The sequence below is a fragment of the Petaurus breviceps genome, unplaced genomic scaffold (assembly GCF_028583685.1).
Source record: "Petaurus breviceps papuanus isolate PSGF00001 unplaced genomic scaffold, PetGlider_PUasm1.0 187, whole genome shotgun sequence".
NCBI classification, from domain to species: Eukaryota; Metazoa; Chordata; class Mammalia; order Diprotodontia; family Petauridae; genus Petaurus; species Petaurus breviceps.
The window spans coordinates 7,422,962-7,435,926 of NW_027185799.1; the positions used below are offsets into that span (position 1 = coordinate 7,422,962).

General features: G+C 37.2%; 1 long non-coding RNA gene across 2 annotated transcripts in view; it reads right to left on the bottom strand.

Annotated features, from left to right (window-relative positions):
- Nucleotides 1–12,965, bottom strand: part of LOC138163095 (uncharacterized) — a 60,322-nt gene that overhangs the window by 12,317 nt on the left and 35,040 nt on the right. Inside the window, exon 4 of one of the 2 annotated variants that reach the window (XR_011168789.1) lies at nucleotides 7,612–9,404. The exons of the other annotated variant lie outside the window; for it this stretch is intronic. This is a non-coding gene — a long non-coding RNA (uncharacterized lncRNA). Of the gene's footprint in view, nucleotides 1–7,611; nucleotides 9,405–12,965 lie in introns of those variants that run through there. 2 annotated transcript variants of the gene reach the window in all.

A 12,965-nucleotide genomic window follows, 5' to 3' on the forward strand; every position in this document is an offset into this window, starting at 1 on the left:
TGTGTGTGTGTGTGTGTGTGTGTGTGTGTGTGTGTGTGTGTGTGTGTACATCTGGCCAAAATCCAAATGGACAAAGATATACTTCAGAGTATAACTTATAAGGCTTTGTCTTAATGGCCTTTCCAAGGTCTTGTGTATCATGTGCTTTTATAGTTCCCAAGACAACATATGCCATTTTTGGATGTCTATTTCTAAAGAAAATTTTTCTTAAATCTCAATCTGCCTTTCTGAAACTTTAACCCATGGCTTCTAGTTGTTGTTGTTGATGATGATGATGATGAAGATAACTAGCAGTTATATAGAGCTTTAAGGTTTGCAAAGCACTTCACATATTAACTCATTCAATTTTCAGAACAATCCCATGAGGCAGGGGTAATTATTTTCCCCATTTTATAGATGAGGAAACAGGTTAGAGGTTAATTGACTTGCCCACTGCTAGTCCAAGACATGCTTTTAACTCATGTCTTCTTAACTCCAACACCTGTGCTCTCCCGGTTAGATGCCATCTAAGGACTCCTTGTCCCTTCTAGAACCAAATAGAATGATTTTAATCCTTCCTCAATAGGACAGCATTTCAAATGTTCAGCATCCTCTCCCCCCTTCCCCAAACTTAACATCCCCAATTTCTTAAATTGATCTTCATTTGGCACGGACTCACAGTCTTTCATTCTTGTCACTAGATCTCTACAGGATATTGATGCCCTTCCTAAAATGCCATTCCTCAACTAGATAAAACTCTCTAGTCATGATCTGACCATACACCATCACTTTCTTAATCTTGGACATTAAGAAACAACTTTTTTTCTGGCTGCCGTGTCACAGTGTTGACTCATGTTGAACTTTCAGTCCACTAAAAGTTAATGCTTTTTTTTTCTTTTCCGCAGAAGGATACTGTCTAGTCAAACCTCCTCTGTTTTGTACTTATAAAGCTAATTTTAAAAAAACAACCTGAAATCTGAAGCTATTTATCGCTATTAAATTTCATTTACTTAGATTTAGTTCAATTTTCTAACCTCTCAACAATAATTTGGACCCCAACTTTTCCATCCAATGGATTAGCTATTGTTTATTGCTTTTTGTTATCTGTACAACTGATAAGCATGCTATATGCATCTTTACCAAATCATTTCTTTAAAAATTTTAAATAGTACAGAGCCAATCAATGACAAGTCTCCTAGGGTATCTCCTGATAAGTTTACCATTAATTACTACTCTGAGAATAGGCATTAAATCACTTCAAAATCTATATAGTTATTTGACTATCTCTCCCCATTTCGTCCATCAGACCAGCAGACAGATTCTTTCTGATGCTTTGTGGAGACTGAGGCAAACCATGTCTAGAATCTGCCATTAGTCTACCAGTTTAATTTTGTCCAAAAAAAGAAATAAGTGCAGTACCAATGACTATTTGCTTCAGTTTCCTCATCTGTAAAATGAGCTAATGAAGGAAATGGCAAACCACTCCAGTGTCTTTGCCAAGAAAACCCCAAATGGCATCACTGAGTCAGACACAACTGAAAACAACTGAAAAATAACTATTATTTGATGAAGTCAAACCACCTCTTTGTGATCAAGTCTTTTCAGGGATGTTAATTAATCATCCCTTTAACAATATTTTCTAGAATTTTGCCAGGAATGTATGTTCTTTAAGTATATTTATGTCTATATCTGTGTAGGTATTTGACATATAATATGAATACATTATTGTATAACATATAATATGTTAATATTATTAATGCATTAATATGATATTTTATACAATATACTACAGTACTTCTTAAACTGTGGGTTGAGATCCCATATGGTGTCACAAAAATTTTGGCAACAGTAAAAAGTTTCTGAGCACACAACGACCAAAAAATTAATTCAAAATCAAGCCCTAAATGAATCTGAGGCATTTCTAGTAGGATTTGCCCATGTTGCATCTCACAATGTCACTGCAGCCTTGGTTCTGAACACAAAGCATGTATACTTTGCACTGCACCATGCCCTCAGGTCACCCAACGCCAAGGAACACTGCCAAAATGAGAAAAGGGGTGGCAAGTGGAAAAATCTTAAGAAGCCCTGAATTATATAATACCTACAGAGATATAAATATAGGTAGACTTAAAGAATATTCTATCTATCTATCTATCTATCTTTCTATCTATCTTTTTCTTTCTTTCTATCTATCTATATTTCTATCTATTCTATTCTTTATATATCTATATATCTATCTTTATCTATATCTATATCTATGTATCTATATCTATATATCTATCTTTATATATCTATCTATATTTCTATCTATTCTATTCTTTATATATCTATATATCTATCTTTATCTATATCTATATCTATGTATCTATATCTATATTTCTATCTATTCTATTCTTTCTATCTATCTATCTATCTATCTATCTATCTATTTATCTATCTATCTATCTATCTACACGAGACAGAGTAGTATTGTACATCCTAGGGTTGCCTTGGAGTCATGATAGTATGAGTTCAAGCCCTACCTTGGCCACATACTGTCTTACTGGCAATGTAACCATGGACAAATCACTTAATTTTTCAGAGCCCCAGGCAAGACTCTAAAACTTCAAATTGTCAAACACTTGTCCATATGCATGCACCAGAGAACTCTCTATATAGACGAAATCATAGGTCCGAACCAAAATATAGGTGTATGTGTGTGCATAATTTGTAACTATATTATAGGTGTTTATACACACATACATATACATACATACTTTTGATTCAAAATTTCTGTGCAGAAAAAAAATCCTCATTCAACAAACATTAAATGCCTATCTTATGCTATATACATAAACACACACATACTCATACACATATGACAGCATTTTTAAAATGAAATGAAAAGATAAAAGTAAAAAATTGTACTCACTCCTGTGACACAGTGTAGATAAAAGAGTTCCTGTCCTCATGGAGCTTACATTCTTCTAGTTCATGTAGTTAGCTACATCTTATTTTCCTGTTTTTATTTTTGTTTTACCTGATTTATAACTAATCCCAGTGTTTTGGGACACAGGAAAAAAAGTCTATCCATGTTGTAAACAAATATACTGCCCACCTTCATAATTGTTTGACTAAAAGAAAAACAAACAAAAAATAGTGATGAAATCCAACTAGACAGCCAGGTAATGGTCTGGGGTGTTTTGGCTTTTTTCTACATGACTCTAAATAGCTAATTAGACTAACAGTTAAACTTTTCAGTGAGCTGTTTGGTGCTTTGTCAACCAAGCCAAGATCTCTGTAAGATGACATTTAGAAAAAGAATGGAAGACTTGGGCACATGAGTCAGTCTTTAATGAAAATATTCTGTTGCCTTTGAAAATTCACTAGGTCTGGCAAATTCTAGAATTCACAGGAAATGGACCTTTTGGACCATTCCATTCATTTTACTCATTTTTCCAGGGATCAGTGGGCAGGGCAAGAGAAAAGATAACTTCTCACAAAGTCATAAAACTGTAGAGTAATAAACACTGTGGTTTGTTAGGCATGGCATTCCACAATACTGTTTTTAAAAGATTATTTTATTGGAAGCAATATATTTGGAAACTAATTTGTCACTTCTCATGCCAAACCATAGTATTCTGCACCAAGAAGCAAAGCAATCTAACTCCAAGACTTTAGGTGTCTTTTTAATTGTACCTTCACAGCCAGTATACCGTGTTTTCCTAAGCAAAATTTGAATTTAAAAAATTAGTCATTAAAATGCTTTAGACCAATCCTGTCCTAACCTAATGTGACCAGAGCTCACACACTTGACCAGGAGAAGATAAGGGCCACCACCAATGAGGAGGGAAAAAGCTGTGGCTGTAAGCAGCAAGCAGTCCAGGATTGAGGCCTCCTTCTCTGCAACACCCTTTCAACCACAATTAACATTTGTAGAAATTCCAATCATACTTGGAACTCTTTAACCTCATGCACAAAACTATACTCACTAAGGAGAAGAAAGCATGGCTGCCCTGCACCTGGGGTTAGAGGCCTTCAATACATGCCTCTCCAGAGGACCATTCCTTTTGGTCACTTGTACTGTGGCTAAAAAATTTCTACCTCTTGTTCTTCCAAATCCTATGGTTCATAGTTGCCATCTATCTAGGTAATTTAGAAAAAAAAAACTTTCTCCCATTACTTTCCTATACTCTCTTCCCTATGCAGTTCATTCGATAAGTATTTAAATCTGGAAGGAAACTTAGATGCCATCAAGCCCAATTTAAAGACAAAGAACTGAAGTCCAGAGGAATTAGTAGCCTTGTCTAGTATCACACAGATATTAGTATCCAAGGTAAGATTCAAGCTCAAGCTTTCTCAACCCTAATTCCAGCAATCAGAGAACACTAACTAGTCTCCTTCTACCTTTGTCTTCTCCTTCCACAGATCCCTGTAGAACATTGAACCTATACTTAAAGTGTCTCAGTTGACTTTTTCTCAAGCTTTTTATATCTTCTCATGCTCAAGGAAATCCTGCTTTCTTTAGAAGACATCTCATCCCTTGACACCCTATCCACTGATAGCTGTTCTTTGTTCCATTCCCCCAATATATTGGGCCAGGAGGAGGATTGGCGTTACTCTTATTCTCCAGAGCAGTTCCAGAATCTGCCTCTGTGGCCTCCATTTAACACTTCTCCTTTGAGTTTCATTTCATCCATCCATATTACCCATTGCATATGTATGTTGTAGTTATCTTCTAGCCTTCAGACTATTTTTTCCTCCTTTCTCAAGTTCAGAATTTATAGACTTCCACTCTACCCATTTCCAAGGAGCTAAGTACCTGGATTACAGTCTGACTTTCTGCCCTCATCTTTGATGACTTCAGTATTCCCAGTGAGGTGCCCTCAAATGCCATGTTCTCTCAAATCTTCTCAGCTTTCAGGATTTGTCTCTTTTCCATTTCAGTCATCCCATTAGGAGTGTTGTCACATCTTAGATCTCATTGGGAATCGAGGACACTCAGTTTCTATGATTGCAGATTCTCTGATTAATCTTATGCCTTCTTTATTTTTTATTTTAAAATATTTTTGGTTCTGAACATAGCAACAAATAAGATAAGCATCCAATTATAATGCAGAACCTAAGCAGAGGCTTCCACATGAAGCCACAAACTTGCCTTATGTCTGGTTTGCTTCTCCTTCCAAGTTTATAACAAATGTAGCTTATTTTTTCAAAGCTGTCCTGCTCATGGGTGTTTTACGCTCACTATACTTTTGTTCACTTGGGTAGATTTTTTCAATGCTGCAATGACCTGTTTTCTTGATGTCTTTCTTTATCATCTTAGCAATTCTATTGCTATCCTCCTTTTCCCTTCTCCAACTGCTCCTTCAATTAAAAAATAAAAATAAAACCCTAGATTAAAATATTCTTAGTAAGCAAATACACATACACATACACATTATATATGTCCAAAAATGTCTCATTCTATGCCTTGAGAAAATCACCACACTCTCAGAAGGTGGGTAACATGATTCATCCTCAGTTCTCTGGAATTGTGGTTGGTCATTACACTGATCAGAGTTCAAAAGTTTTTTTCTCAGTTGTTTTTCTTTATAATGTTGTGTTACACACACATACACACACAAACACAATCTTTTTCTCTTGATTTTCCTCACTTTACATCACTTCATATGTCTTCATTTTCTGAAACCATGTTGTTATTTCTTATGGAGCAATGATGTTCCATTCCATTAATATGCCATCAATTTTTTTTTTCACTAATTCCCCAATTTATGGGTATCCCCTTACTTTTGCCACCACAAAAGAGTTGTGATAATTACTTTTGTACATATGGGTCCTTTTCCTCTTTCTTTGATATATTACTGGGTCAAGGTCCATTTATATTTCAATGACTTTTGGGGCATAGTCCTAAATTACCTTCAAGAATGACTGTTCTAATTCACAGCTTCTTCAAAAGTGTAATAGTAAGGGGCGGCCAGGTGGCTCAGTGAGTAAGAGCACCGGCTCTAGTGTTGGGATGACCTGGATCAAATCTGGGCTCAGATACTCAGCACCACACCCAGAAATAACTGGCCATGTAACCTTGAGCAAGTTACTTAATCCTGATTGCTTAAAAAAAAAGTGTAATAGTATACTTGATCTACCTCAACATATCTAACAATTGTAATTTTCTTTTTTCATCATTTTTTTTGCCAATCTGATGGGTAAGAAGTGGCCCCAGAGATACTTGAACTTGAACTTTTGCAATAGTAATGTGGAGCATTTTTATGTGTTTATTTATAACTTGGCTTCTTCCTTTGAAAATTGCCTATTTGTATCCTTTGAACATTTATCTACCGTAGAATAGCTCTTGTCTTTCTATATTTGAATCAGTTCTCTATATTCCTTGGATTTCAGGTCCTTATCACAGAAAATTACTACAAGTATTTTTCTAATAGAGTATTACTACAGTATATTTCTTCTCTTTTAATTTTAGCAGCATTAATATTACTTATTAAAAAAAACTTTTCAATTTTATGCGATCAAAACCAACCATTTTATCTTCTGTGATTCACCTTATCCCTTGTTTGGTCATGAGCTCTTTCCCTAACCATGGCTGTTCTAGGTATTTTTTTTGCTCCTATAATTTATTTGATTTGACCTTTTACATATGTCATGTGTTCATTTGGAATTTATCTTGGTATATGGTGTGATGTGTTGGTCTATAACAAATTTCTGCCAAACTTTTTTTGATTGATTTTTCCCAATATTGTTTGTTGAATAGTGAGTCCTTACCCCTGTATTTGGAGTTGTTTGCTTTATTGAACCCTAGGCTATCATGCTTATTATGTTTCTGTATGTTGTATAGTTGATGTTTCAATGATTAACTTCTATTCTTTAACCATCCCAAGGTTTTGTTTCACAAAAATTCTTGTTGAGTTGTTCTTGCCTTTTTTTTTGCTTTTTTTTGGAGGGCAATTGGGATTAAATGACTTGCCCAAGGTCACACAGCTATTTTTTGTGTTATGTGTCTGAGGCCAGATTTGAACTCAGGTCCTCCTGACTCCAGGGCCGTTACTCTACTCACTGTGCCACCTAGCCGCCTGCTTTTTTTTTTTTGAGTTATACTTTCAATACTATACTTACATAACTGAATTTTAATGCAAAGTATATGATTTTTACACCCACCCCTACTATTTCTTTCTAATCAGATTTGGCCCATCTTCCTAGCTTCCCATGATTTTCCTATATACTGACTCTGTCATCTAAGTGAAAGCCATAACTCCCATATTTGTGCTTTTTGCCAATGTGATAAACATGCTATTCATGCTTTTACCTAAGAAAATAATAGAAATGTTGAACAGCATAATCCTAGAAATATACCTGGGATACTCATTGAATACCTCCCTCTATTGTGCCATTGAGCTATAAACATTACTCTTTGAGTCTTTTTTTCAACTCATTCAACATCCAACTAAGAAGATTATCATCTCAGGCTCTGTTTCCCCATCTCATTCACAAGAAAAAATTAAACATTTTCTCAAACACCTCACTGAAATAAATATGCATTACAGAAATATCAATATATTATGGTAATACTAATATTTCAATAACTCTGCCTTTAAAGGAAATGAGGCTAACTTGGCAAAATCTGTTTCTGATGAACCTTTGCTCTTTGGTAATGACTGCTTCTGAGTTGAAATCTCCATTTTACCACTTACAATCTATATGACTGTGGCCAGGGCACTTTACCCCCAACCGTATAGATTTTCATCCTAATGATGATGAAGCATGTCATTTCTTGGCAGAGAGATGATAGACTCAAGAGATACAATAAGAAGTACATTTTCAGACACAGCCAATTTGGCAAATTGCTTTGCTTGATTATGTTTATTTGTTACAAGGGCTTCCCCCCCCCCTTTTTTTCAGTGAGTCTTGAGTGAAAGAGTGAGATGGATAGGGGTAAAAGAGTAAAAAAAGGAAAGAAAAATAAGTCATTTAAATTTGTTTGTTTTTTAATCAGAGAAGAGAACAGAAGGAAGTCCAGAAAGAAACACAGATAATCAGGACAGCTTTGAAAGCTACTGTTTGATCTCAGTAGGTGCTTGCTTAAAAAGAAATGCAAGGTGCATATAATTAAGAGGCAGTTAGGTGGCACAGTAGATAGAGCACTAGGCTTAAAGTCAAGAGACTTGAATTCAAATTTGACCTCTGGGTAAATGACTTAACACTGCTTCAGTTTCCTCATCTGTAAAAAGGGCTGGAGAAGGAAATAGCAAACCCTTCCAGTATTTTTGCCAAGAAAACCCCAAATGGGATCATGAAGAGTTGGACACAACTGACATGACTGAGCAGCAACAAATATAATTGAGATCTGTAATTTCATATATGGTTCCATTTTTCTGTTCTACTATTTAAATGGAAATACAGATTTTGTTTATCTTTTTAGTTCAGAATAAAAAGGAAAAAAATCCAGTTTCTTCCAATGCAAAATAAAAGGATTAGACTAGACATTCTTTAAAAGGTAGCTATAGCATTCAACAATTCCAAATATCCCATTTTGGTCATGCTGGGTTTGATTTTCTGCTAGAATTAGGAAATGGATTTTTTTAAAGAACTATTCAGGTATTTTTTGTGGGGATTTTTGGTGTGTTTTTTGTTTGTTTGTTTGTTTCTTTGCTTGCTTTTTTGGAGGCAGGGCAATTGGAGTTAAGTGACTTGCCCAAGGTCACACAGTAAGTGTTAAGTGTCTGAGGTCCTATTTGAACTCAAATAGGGTCAGTGCTCTATTCACTGTGCCACCTAGCTGCCCCCTACTCAGGTATTTTTTTATTAAGCATAACATATTACTCTACAAATCAGAAGAACCATGTTAGGTACACAGGTACTCACTTCACAATGTTGGGTAAGCCAGTTCTCCCAATACACTTTTCTAGAGATAGCAAACTCAGCTGGCATAACTCAAATAAGCTGCAATAAACTGTATTTGACTTCAAAGTTTAATTAACCCTTGTTTCCCGTACAACACAGTGTGCAGTGATAGTGTAACAGCTTCCCTATGAACCTAGACCAACACCTGTGAATACCTTCTCCATTACACAGTGATAACCCAGGGAAAAGAGGCCCAAGGGGAAATATCCCAGGGCTTCTTCCACAGCCCCACACCTTCAGCCATTACCAAGATCTCCCCTGACACCTCACTCTCACCACAATAGTCATTTACTCTCACCAATCACTCTATCAAGACTTCTCAGCCCTCCCTTCACCAAGGCCAGTTTTTACATTCACCAGTCAGAGCTCACCAAAAGCTTTCCTAATTCCTGACACCTTAGAATATCCCTGTGGAAATTATGGTGTAATAAAACCACTCTCTTTGCCAGCTGCTTCCATTGTGAGAACATCTCAGTGCAAACAGCAGCACCTGTACACCTCGCCATCTTCCCACCGCTCAGTTTTCCAATCACCTAAGGCACAGAAGGAAAAAGTTAATCACACACAAAAAAAAGGAAATCTTAACCACAGAGTGAGTAGTGCCTTCCCCAAGGTTAAGCATGGAATCTCATTGAATCTTGGGCATAGAAAAACTCTCAGAAGTCATACAGTCCAGACTATATAGGAATAGGAATTCCCTCTACAATACTAGTTCTTAAACTCTTTCTGGTCACAGCACAGCATTCTTGGACCCAGGAATCATGGTACATTTAACATTTTTAGTTGGCAGCATAAAAGGGTTCCCAGGCAATCAGCCCTCCACACCTGGGCCCTGGGATCCCTCTGCCTCTCCTTTCTCTCCCTCACCCTTTCACCCTCTTCTTTCTTTACTTTTCCAGTAATTGAAATCAGAGGAGCTTTGTGCCTACAAGGCACAAAGATTATTGTGACCTTTGCCATACAAGGAAGATAGTAAACTGCAGCTGGATACTGAAGCTGGGGAATATAGAAGATATAGTTTCATGGCATCAGAGATTTAAAGCAGGAAATGATCTTAAAGGCCCTCTAATTGAACCCTTTTCATTTTACAGATGAGGAAACTGAGTCATAGAAAGATTGTAACTTGTCCAAGGTCACCTGAGTGGCAGAAATAATATATGAACCCAGGTTCTCCAACTCTAAATCCATTGGTGGATTCTTTCCACTTTACCATTTCAGTGTGTGAGAGAGGGAGAATGTAACATCACATCTATCAAAATTTAGCACAATCTTTGTGAACCATTGTTCCCCAACACACAAAGCAAGTGGTCCAAGGAGCAAATGATCAAGGAGGGAGATAGCCTCCCCTTCCTCCTTAAAATAAACTTACCACACAAAACAAGTTGAGCTCGGTGACTCATCTTTGCTTTTTTTACTATGTTGGTCAGAATTATTTTTTAAGGCAGTTATAAAAGGTTGGCTTTGCAAGTGAGTACATGCAATAGGTGACTCAAAAGAGGATATAGTTATGTTGTTGAACTAAAAAGGAAAGGGCTAGCAGCTTAGGACAGGATGCAGATTGACCACAAAAAGCCAGCGTAGCTTCATTGAGAACAGGTTATGACAGACTCACCTTCTCTTTCCTTCCCCCCCCCCTTTTTTGACAGGGTTACTAAACTGGTAGATCAGGGAACACAATAAATGTGGTTTACTGAGATTTCAGAAAATCACTGGGCAAAGCCTCTCACACTGTTCTCTATTGGATGATAGAGGACGGAAAACTGGTTGAATGGCCAGACCCAAAGAGTAGCCATTAATGGTATGATGGAAACTTGGAAGGAGGTATTAGGGGAGCACACCACTGAACAGCGTTCAGGAGACATGCTTTTTAACATTTTTGTCAGTGATTTGCATAAAGGTATAGACACAGGTGACACAAGCTGGGAGAGGCAACTTCTTTGCTAGATAACAAAGTGAGAATTCAAACTGTCTTGGCAGGCTACAACTTTGGGACGAGACTAAGAAGAAATGTAATAGGTGTATATTTAAAGTTTTATATTTGCTTAAAATAGGGCAGCTAGGTAGCACAGTGGATAGAGTACCAGGCCTGGAGTCAGGAAAAATCTTCTACCTGAATTAAAATCTGGCCTCAGACATTTACTAGCTATGTGACTGGGCTAGTCACTTTACCCTGTTTGTATCAGTTTCCCCATCTGAAAAATGAGGTGGAGAAGGAAATGGTAATCCACTCTAGTACCTTTGTTAAGAAAACTCCAAATGGGATCATGAAGAGCTGGACATGACTGAAATGACTAAATGACAACAAATTTGCTTTAAAATAAAAATCAGTTCCACAAGTACAAGATGGAAGAAGTATATCTAGTTTCCAGTTTATCTGAAAAAGAATTTTCTTGAACTGTGAACTTAATATGAGTCAACAGTATGATATGGGAGTCAAAAAAGTAATATAGTCCTAGGCTGAATTCAAAGTATAGTGTCTGAAAGTGAGGAGGTGATGGCCACCTTGTACTGTGCCCTATCCAGATCCCAGCTGGAGTACTGTACTTCAGCAAGGTCATTTTGACAAACCAGAGAGCTTCCAAGATGGTGAAAGATCTTGAGTATATGTCATATGAACGTCAGTTAGAAGAAGTGGGGATACCAATCCAAGAGTTTTAGTGTTTGCTTCAAATGGGATGGAGAGGTCTATGTTTGGAACTGAAGTATGAGGTCAAGGTATTGGATCATTAATATAAATATTGAATAAAAATTGGGTCATTAATAGAAATTTTGAAGATTATGGCAGGGAATAGGGTAAAACAAACAGTTATCAAGCACCTACTATGTGCTAAGAAATGCTATACTACAGGGCTATGACAACAAAAAATGAAATAGTCCCTATATGGAAGGAATGTGCTTGTATGTGTGTATATATGTGTTTGCACATGTATGTGTGTCTATATGTGTCTGTATACATCCTTATGTGTGTTTACATATACACATACATGTAAAATAAAAATAAGGTAATTTCAGGGGAGATACTACTTATGAATAAATGACTAAAACATTGATTAATCATTACTGTGTGCAAAGCACTGCTCTAAACTCTGGAGACACAAACAGGAATGTCAAACAGTCCTCACTCTCCAGAAGCTCACATTCTAATAGGAGGGAAAACTCATATGGACTGTTTCAACAGCAAGTAAGATGAAAGTCCCATGATCCTGAGTGTGCAGCATCAAAACAGATGGCAATGGTTCCTCTTTGATATCATTTTAACTTAAAAATCCCACCCCTTTCTAATGTTGAACCATTTGAGAGCACCAAAGACTTTGATGACAAGAACTTTTTTTCTGTGTCTTCAGACCTGTGGAGGTAGCATCTACAGGAGTAGTTGTCAGGCTGCCTCCCTCCTGCTTCCCAAGATGGGGATTGTGGGTACTTGCTTGAAAGCACTGGTTATTCCAAAGCTCTTGGGTTTAAGGTCCTTGACTATCTTCAGCAGGGTATGAGGTGAGATAGTGGTCAAGATTGGGGAAGGAAATGGCAAACCATTCCAGTATCTTTGCAAAGAAAACCTCAAATGGGGTCACAAAGAGTCAGACAGGACTGAAAAGTGACTGAACAATAGTGGTCAAGATAGTGGTGGTTTGGCTTGCCCAGTACATGTTGCCTCATGTTTCCTCCTCAGGGGGCCTTATTCCTTCAGCTATGCTGGCTTGCTTGCTTTGTTGGCAGTTTATAGGAACAACTGGCCCTGTCTCTACAGAATTGTTTTTTCAAATGGTGGCTATGAGGACAGGGCTGGAAACAGGATGGATGGCTGGAGGAGGGAGGGTGCTGTCACTCTGGGGGCTCCAGGGCCGATTTTCCTATTGATCAATAGTTGGTGGTGCTGATGAGGAATATGGGCCTCTTCTAGATAATTATTTCTCCCCTCAGTGGTGGCTATAGGGACTAGCCTGAAAACAAGTCTGGTGATTTTGGGGACAATACTCTTCCCTAGGTTCAGGGACCTGGGCTATCTCCATCAAGATATAAAGGGAGATAACAGTCCCATAAGTAGTGGTGGTTTGACTTGCCTGGCACTTTTTGCCTCTTGTCTCTTCCTTATG